Here is a 9,751-nt window from a genome sequence, read left to right on the forward strand (position 1 = left end):
ACAGACACATGAAAAGATGCTCAACATCATTTATCATCAGGGGAATGCAAATCAAAACTACAATGAAAATCACTTCTTGGCCTTTTGGCTAAGATCAAGTGTAAAACTACAATGAGATACCACCTCACAGTTGTCAGAATGGTTAAAAGCAAAAACACAAGAAATAACAGGTATTGGTGAGGATGTGGAGAAAGGGGAACCATCTTGCACTGCTGATAAGAGTGCAAACTTGGGCAGTCACTCCGGAAAACAGTATGGAAATTCCTCGAAAAGTTAAAAATAAAACTACCCTGAGACTCAGCAATTACACTAGTAGGTATTTACCTGAAAGGACACAAAAATCCTAATTCAAAGGGGCACATGTTTAGAGCAGCATTATTTACAATAGTCAAATTATGGAAGCAGCCCAAGTGTCCATCGACTAATGAATGAATGGATAAAGAAGAGATGGTACATAAATATAATGGAATATTACTCAGCCATCAAAAAGAAGGAAATCTTGCCATTTGCAATGTGGCTGGAGCTAGAGAGTGTTATGCTAAGTGATATAAGTCAGTCAGAGAAATACAAATACTACGTATTTTCACTCATGTGGCATTTAAGAAAAAAGAAGAGGAATACAGGAGGCAAAAAAGACAGAGGCAACCAAGAAACAGACTCTCCACTACAAAAAACAAACTGGTGGTGATCAGAGGTGGTGAAAAAAGGGGTGGGTGGTGGGGGAGATGGGCAAAACAGGTGATAGAATTAAGGAGCACACTTGTTGTGATGAGCTCTAGGTGTTGTATGCAAGTGTTGAATCACTATATCATACCCCTGACATTAATCCTACAAGTGTTAACTGGAATTTAAATGAAAACTTAACAAAACAGGAAAGAAAAAGGAAATCAACCAATATAATTCATGTATTTTTTTTTATGATAAAGAAAGAGAACATGTTTATTCACTAGATGGAGAGAATGTATAGGATAAAATTCAACATCCTTCATAACTCTTAAAAATCTCTTATAAAACTAGGAATAAGTGGGAACCTTCTCTGATAAAGCCTCTAAAAAAATTCCCCATATCGGGGATCCATCACTGAGTGACAGATTACCCCAAACCTTAATGGCTTCACACAGTAACAAACATTTGTGTTCTCACACACTTTCTGTGGGTCAGAAATTAGGAGAGGTTTGGCTCTAGCTCAGAGTTTCTGAGGAAACCCCAAGAATACTGGTTAGTATGCAGGTGTCTGAAGGCAGGACAGGGGTTGGAGGAACCACTTCCGGGGTGGCTTACTCACAGAGCTGGAGAATTGATGGTGGTTGCTGGTTGAAGGCTTCTCTGCTACATTGACCCCACGGAAGGCTGCATCAGGATGCTTCCAACACAGCTTCTGGCTTCCAGAAAAAGAGCAAAGGGAAAACGCAGCATCTATTATCACCTAGTCTCAGAGGTCAAACCGCCATTTCCTCTGGATCCTATGACACAGGTCAGCCCTGTTCAGGGTTAGACAAAGATTGTTTGGGGGCAATCTTGGGGACGGGTTATCACAACGCCAAGCTGAGTATCTTAGTTTATGGTGAAACATTCAAATTATCCCCTTCAGTTTCATGAAGAATACAAAGGTTGCCACTACCACACTTCTATTCAGCATTGGACTAGAGGACTTAGCTGACACAGAAAAAGAAGAAAAAGAAACAAAAGTTAAAAAGAGTCACTATTTTCAGATCCTATAGATGTGTCGACATAGAAAAAGGCAAAAAATTATTTATATATATATATATATATATATATATATATATATATCCATCAAAACACGGGAATTAAGGTGAATAATGGTTCGGGATACAAAGCCAATGCATAAAAATCAGCTGAATTTTTATGTATCAGCAACAATCAGTTAGAAAATGAAACTTTAAAAAATGATTTCAGTTACAGTGGCATAAAAAATATGAAGTACTTAGGGGTAAACCTAACAAAATACTTCTATGACCTTGATGGAAAATATTACGGAACTTCACTGAAAAACATTATAGAAGACCTAACTAAATGGAGGGCTTTATCATAGTTGTGGACTGGAAGACTCAGTGTTGAGAAAATGTCAGTTCTCCCCAAATTGATGTGCAGATCTGACAAATTCCAATCAAAATCCTGAAAGTGTTTTGGGAGGAGGGAAGAACTGACAAGGCGATTCTAAAGAACTAGATGGAGGGACTTGCTATACAAAATATAAGGAATTATTATAAATTCCTAGTAATTAAAAAGGATCTTACTGATTTAGAGACAATGTAACTAATGAAATAAAATGGCCCGTGCATAAATGGAACCTTGGCTTATGATAGAGCTGATAGTAAAGAACCATGAAAAAGATGATAGCTTTTTTGATAAATGGTACTTGGTTACAGATGAAAAATAACTAAATAACTACCTTACCCCATACACAAAAATCCATCCTAAGCGATCCTGGAAGCTAATGTGAAGAGTAAACTATAACATTTTTAGAACACAACATCAAAGACTGTCTGTACAACTGATGGGTAGGAAAGGATTTCTTAAACAAGACACAAAGGCATACGTTAATAATAATAATAAATGTGTTCGAATCTCAGATGCCAACAATTCTACAATGCACCCTTATATTAAGAAAGGAAAAACATTGCTATTAAAATTGTAGGACAATGTTTTCTCACTACTTAGAATTCTTTAAGTTACACGATTATGAACTTATTTTTTAATTTTTTAAGATTTTAAATGCATGCATAAGAAAGAAAATTTGAGGGAAATAAACTAGTCAAAATGTTCCTAAAATGTTTTCATATTCAGAGCCTGAGTTTTAAAAATAGTTTTTGATTCCGTTCTTGACAGCTGTGTTTTCCACACAGCAGCACCCTCTACCATCAGGAACCCTGGTGATGACTGCTGCTGCTGCTTCTGCTTCTGCTTCTTTTTTTTTCAATTGAGTATTTTGCTATGAGATTGGATATTTATTTAATAAGGTCTGTTTTCAATGTGGACTTGTCTCTGTGATTAGCTGTGGAGAGTTCGTCATGTGTTGGGCAGCCCTCTGGGCATGGAGCCTGCTGAAAATTTTCTCTCCCTTTCCCTCTGCGACTCCCCCCTCTCCCTCTTTCTCTCCCTCTCTAAAAAAAAAATGTCTCGGCACCTGGGTGGCTCAGCGGGTTAAAGCTTAAAGCCTCTGCTTTCAGCTCAGGTCATGATCCCAGGATCCTGGGATGGAGCCCCGCATCGGGCTCTCTGCTCAGCAGGGAGCCTGCTTCCTCCTCTCTCTCTCTCTTCCTGCCTCTCCGCCTACTTGTGATCTCTGTCTGTCAAATACATAAATAAAATCTTTTAAAAAAATTAAAATTAAATAAAAAAAATTTTTTTAAAAGTCTGTTCTTTGAGAGCTCAATGAATTGCTGTTGTCCAGTATGAGATCAGGAGTCACAACCAGGTCTCTGGAAGGGCAGGTAAGAACAATTAAATTGTGACTTGTTGCCTGGCTGGTGAGCATGGAAGACCCATCAATTTTAAGAGCTGCTGTGTTAGTTCCCTGTGGCTCCCATCACAAACGACCACAGCCGTGGGACTTCAAACACAGCTGGAAGCTAAAAGTCTGCAATCAGTTTCAGCAGGCCAAAAGCAAGTGTGGGCCAGGCCATATTCCCTCCAGAGGCTCTAGGTGAGAGCCTATTTCCTTGCCTCTTCCATTTTCTACAGCTGCATTCCTTAGCTCATAGCCTCTTTCTCCCTCTCTAAAAGCCCACCTGCGAAACACCTTCAAATCTCTCTGTACTGCCACGTCCTATCACACCGTCTCCCTTCTGTCACTGCAATCAAACTTCCCTCTGCCTCTTCCTTATAAGGACACTGGCAATTACATTTGAGGGCCCTCCCACATAATCCAGGATAATCTCTCCATCTCAGAATCCTTCATTCAATCACGCTGGCAAAGTAATGTTAGTAATGTTAAGGGAAATGTCTCAGATTCAGGGTTTCGGATGTGAATGTCTTTGGAGGACACTGTTCAACCTACCACAGATGGTAAATGTGAAAAAATATGCATCTGTGAATTGATGAGACATGATAATATCAATAATGGCTACTTTCCTTTTAGGGTGCTTGGCTGGTGCAGTTGTTTGAGCGTCAGACTCTCGGTTTCAGCTTAGGTCATAACCTCACGGTCGTGTGATCAAGCCCCACATCAGGCTATGTGCTTGGTGCGCAGAGTCGGCGTGAGATTCTCTCTCTCACTCTCCCTCTGCACCTCCCACTTGTCCTCTCTCTCTTTAAATAAGTAAGTAAATAAATAAATAAATCTTTTTAAAAATAGCTAATCTGCTTTCATGTGCCAAGTACTGTTCTATGAACTTCACGTATAATTACTTATTTGTTAAGTTCGACACAAGAGACTACCTTTACAACACAGGAGTAAGGATGGATTTCTTAAAGATACAGAGGGATGAACAATACGTGAAATGATAATAGTAATATGAATAAATTACTACCAGTAATAATACTAAATTATTACATGTTGTTAATCATAACATTAAAATTAAGTTTTAGGGGCGCCTGTGTGGTTCAGTCAGTGAAGCGGCTGCCCTCTGCCTTCGGCTCAGGTAATGATCCCAGAGTCCTGGGTTCGAGCCCCGCATCGGGCTCCCTGCTCAGCGGAGAGCCTGCTTCTCCTTCTCCCTCTGCCTGCCGTTCTGCCTACTTGTGCTCACTGTCTACCTCTCTGTCAAATAAATAAATAAAATCTTTTTTAAAAATTGTAAAAAAAAATAAAATTAAGTTCTATTAATCAAAAGACACTATCAAGAAAGTGAGAAAACATACCACAAATGTGGAGCAGACATTTGCTATGCATACAGTTGACAAAAGCTGAATGTCCAGGGTATATAAAGAATTTATATACATCATTAATATAGGAAAGACAAATAATCTAATAGAAAAAGTAGGTGAAAGACTTAAATGTACCCAACATAAAGTGCCTGAAGGGGTGCGAAATGCTGGTTGCAGTGTAAATTGTAGCAACTGCTTTGGAACACAATTTAACATTATCTTGTAAAACAGATGTGCTAACCCTATGATCACAAATTCCACTTAAGGAATATACACTAAAGAAACTGTTGGGATACGTTACACTAAAGAAACTGTTGGGATACTTATGCTAAAGAAACTGTTGGGATACGTTACACTAAAGAAACTGTTGGGATACGTGTTCTCAAAAACATGTATAAGAATATTCACAGCACCACTGTTAAATACTCGCAAAAGGTCTGACACAACCCTAATACTACCAACAATAAAATGGATAAATCCATACAATTGAATACTCCATATGCCACTGAAAATAAATTCATTACAGCTACACATAACAGCAAGGATAATCTCAGGAATGTAATGTTAAATGAAAAAAAGCAAACTGCAGAAGCATACGTATGGTACAATTTCACTAATATCGTTCAAAAAACCAAGCCAAACAGTATTGTTTAGGAATAAAATATGTGAACAGCAAAGGGATACTTAAAAAAAAGAAATTAGTTTTCCCTATCAATTTTTCTTTCTCAGTCTTGGCATATGTCTTCCAATCTTGGCATTGAGTGGAAATGGCACAGTAAAGTAAAAAGGAGTGGATTAACCAGGATCCCTGGGTTACTGATTGCTTTCTGCCTATTTCTATATAAAGACTAGGAATTCTAAGTAGAGGTCATTTACTGTGAAAGAGGATCACTGCCACAAGTCACATTATTCAGCATTAAACTGTCTCAGGCAGGTATCAACTTAAACCGGTTGCTGCTATACTTTTTGGTTGTACAAAAGCTTACGCTCAGCCTTGGCTCTTTCCACTCACTCGTACAGGTCTTCTGGACTCACTCAGTCATCTGTTTCAGGATGCATTTTGCTATTTTATACTTCTATCTCTACCATCAGCATTCTTCTTCTTTTGAAAAAAAAAATGCATTGAATGAATATATCTCAAAGACCCTGAGAAGCTCAGCTTGGCAGAGACACCATTTCTCCTCCGTCATTTCCCCTGTCATCCAAATTCTCAGGGAAGGAAACTTGACCGGCTTAGCTGGGTGATACCAGCTTATAACCATTTGTGTTGCGGATGGTAGAGGCGGCTCTGTGGCACAAAGTCGCTCCTGAAGGTCCCCAACTGGAGGTAGAGTAGCCCATAAAAGCAGTCATTATGAGCTGGGTGGACGCTCAAAAAATGTTCTACGGAAGATGTTATTTATACTAATTCAATGAATACTCTTACATACATGTCCCGAAAAACATCGTCTGATGGCTTTCGTAGGACAAAAGTTGTAAAGGTGGAATTATTGGATCAAATGTATTAATGTAATTGAAATTTTATTTATTTATTGTTAATTATTTTGATTGAAATTTTAAATTCAGGGGCGCCTGGGTGGCTCAGTGGGTTAAAGCCTCTGCCTTCGGCTCAGGTCATGATCTCAGGGTCCTGGGATCGAGCCCCACATCGGGCTCTCTGCTCCTCGGAGAGCCTGCTTCTTCCTCTCTCTCTGCTTGCCTCTCTGCCTACTTGTAGTCTCTGTCTGTCAAATAAATAAATAAAATCTTTAAAAAAAAAAAGAAATTTTAAATTCATATTATCAAATTGCACTGCAAAGCATTGGATTAATTCACACTCCTCAGTGTGTAAAGCAACCATTTGACAAAACACAATACTCTTGTCAATATTGGGTCTTTTTTTTTTTTAGAGATTTTATTTATTATATTTATTTGAGAGAGAGAGTGAGTGGGAAGGAGAGGGAGAGAAAATCTGAAGTAGACTCCATGCTGAGCACAGAGCCCACCGTGGGGCTCGACCCCACAACTGTGAGATCATGACCTGAGCCGAAACCAAGAGCAGACACTCAACTGACTAAACCACCCAGGTGCCCCAGGTCCCATTAAAAAAAAAAAAAAAACCTTTGCCAGTTTCATAAATGAAGGTGGTATCTCATTGTTTTAATCTGTCTTTTCTCAAAACCAACAAAGCTAAATTTTTTCATCTGCATTTTAGATTTTTTATTTCTTAATTTTTGAAGAGCTTACCCATATAAATAGGGCTGTTTTTTTTTCAATCCTAATAGTTTGTATAAGAGCAACATAGAAGTTGAAAATATTTCTATTTCTATTAGTCTTTTTATTTTGTTTATAAAGAGGTGTTTGTTTGCTTGTTTTTTGGATGTCTGGTTCAATCTAAAAAGGATACTGTTGCCTAAACATTGCCCTCAGATCAGTGTGTGTGTGTGTGTGTGTGTGTGTGTGTGTGTGTGTGTGTTAGAGAGGGAGAGAGAGAAAAAGAGATGGCAGGTAGGGGGAGCAGAGGGAGAGAGGGAATCTTAAGCAGGCTCCACAGCCAGCACCGAGTCCAACTTGGGGTTCTGTCTCATAACCCTGAGGTCATGACCTGAGCCAAAATCAAGAGTCAGACACTTACTCAATGAAGCCAGCCAGGTGCTCCTGTGTGCAGATCAAATTTAAGAATAGATTTTTTTTAATACTCTGGAAAACAATAGATTAATATATTAATAATAAGTACCGAAAACTTAGTAAGCATGAAGTGTCAAGCATATATTCAACCACAGTGGCCTCCGTTGTGCTAAAGAGCTAATTCCATCCTCTTTCATTCACTTAACATGGATCCGTATTCACTTGTACAGGTCTTCTAGACTCATCACTTGGATTTCTGCCACTGGCCCTAAATTGTCTCTGCCTCTAGTTTCATCTAGGCCATCTTCCATCATTGCCAAAAAATAATCCATCAGGTATACAAATTTTATGTCACACAGCTGCTCATCACCCTTTGGTGGCTTCCAGTTGCCTTCAGGATAAAATCCAAACTCCTCAGCACAAGGTCCTTCCCCACCCTCCACCCCCACTGCATTCTACCTAATTCTCCGGACCTCCATCTCCATATCACCCACACTACAGCCACAGAGAGCTGCCCGCAGTTCTCCACAGGTACCCCAATGCTTCACAGATTCGTTATTCCTTCTGTGTGGAACGCCCTTCCTCCTTGTGACTATCGATGAACTCTTATTTATTTTTTGGATGCTCCCCCACTCTTTACATATGCTCAGAAGCCTGTCTGCTCTCTCCTGTTTCTTGGTTTTTTGTTTTTTTTTGTTAAGATTTTATTTATGTATTTGACAGAGAGAGACACAGGCAGAGAGGAAATAGAAGTGGGGGAGAGGGAGAGGAAGAAGCAGGCTTCCTGTTGAGCAGGGAGCCCAACTCAGGGCTTGATCCCACAACCCAGAGATCATGACCTAGCCAAAATCAAGAATCGGATGCTTAACCAAGTGAGCCAGCCAGGCGCCCCCTCCTGTTTCTTTAGGTACCCAGCCGTTATGCTTTCATAGCGTCTCATGCATTTCTTTCCCTTACCACTTCTGAGTGTACTGATCTGTTTCTTCCGGACTGTCAATGTGGTGACAGACTTCTCTATTCATTTTAATTCATGGTCTTACCCAGGGCTTGAGACATCATAGACCATTAAGTTTTTGCCAATTAAATACAGAGACAAATGAACATTTCTAGGTTTTCTCAGGAAAAACTACAACAAAGCAAATGCGACACTATCAAAGTTTTAAATAGGGATTAAAAAATAGAGCAGAGTGTTAGGACATTGATAATCATTTAAACGAGTTTACCACTTAGGTGCCTGGGGGGCTCAGTTGGCTAAGCATCAGACTCTGGAGGGCACAGTAGGAAGTGGGTCGTCAAGGAGAATTTGTACTCTTTATGCATTTTGTCACGTTTACGTTTTTACAATGAGAATGCATTAATTTTTTTTACAAAAGATAAGGGTATTAAATTTTCCCTTTGTGGGAAGAAATTCTGAGGTGGTGGTGGAGTGCATCAAGAAACTTGTTTTAAATTTACTCTTTTTTCACAAAAAAATCGCCCAAGCCTGTTCTACCTCCTAGAAGTTTTTTCTATCCCCTGGGAATTAATTCCCTAGTCAAGTAAACAGAAAGAACTTTGTTCCTATTGTTGTCAGGGAAGAAGTCAAGATTGAAATTCAGGAGTCATTACTCTTGACCTTCCTAGGACTTGACACTAGGTCTTAAAGACTTGGCTTCTTTCTTTCTCTTTTTCTCTTTCTTTCTTTCTTTCTCTCTTTCTCTCTTTCTTTCTTTCTTTCTTATTCTTAAAGGTTTATTTGAGAGAGAGAGAGAACAAGGGGAGGTAGGCAGAGGAAGAGGGGAAGGAGACTCCCTGCTGAGCCAAGAAATGCCGGTCTCCATCCCAGGAATCCAAGATCACAACCTGAGCCTAAGTGGAGTCAGAGGCTTGAGCTCAAACCAAGAATCTGAGGCGTCAACCACTTAACCTTCACCGAGTGAGCCACCCAGGTGCCCCCAGCTGCTTCCTTTCTGAATGATAAAAGACAGAAAGATCTAGGAGGGTATAAACTTTTAGTTGTAAGATGAGTAAGTATTGGGGATCAAATGCAGCACAGTGACTATAGTTAATAATACTTGTATTACTGTATATAACACTTGAAATCTGCTAAGAGAGCGGATCTTATATTTTCTCACCACACACACACACACACACACACACACACACACACACACCATGTAAGGTGATAGATGTGTGAATTAACTTGATTGTGGCAATCATTTCACAATATAATATATACATTTGTCAAAATATCACATTGTACACCTTAAATTTATACAATTTTTATGTGTCATTCATACCTCAATAAAGCTGAGGGGGAAAAGAAGAGAGAACA

The 9,751-nt window shown here is 39.3% G+C and overlaps 1 protein-coding gene across 1 annotated transcript in view; it reads right to left on the reverse strand.

The window, feature by feature from the left end:
* Positions 1 to 9,751, reverse strand: part of PKD2L1 (polycystin 2 like 1, transient receptor potential cation channel) — a 155,858-nt gene that overhangs the window by 122,128 nt on the left and 23,979 nt on the right. Inside the window, exon 5 of the mRNA XM_032313038.1 lies at positions 1,286 to 1,382. The gene's annotated coding sequence lies outside the window, so the exon portion shown is untranslated. The remainder of the gene's footprint in view (positions 1 to 1,285; positions 1,383 to 9,751) is intronic.

This window comes from Mustela erminea, chromosome 14 (assembly GCF_009829155.1).
Source record: "Mustela erminea isolate mMusErm1 chromosome 14, mMusErm1.Pri, whole genome shotgun sequence".
Taxonomy (NCBI): Eukaryota; Metazoa; Chordata; class Mammalia; order Carnivora; family Mustelidae; genus Mustela; species Mustela erminea.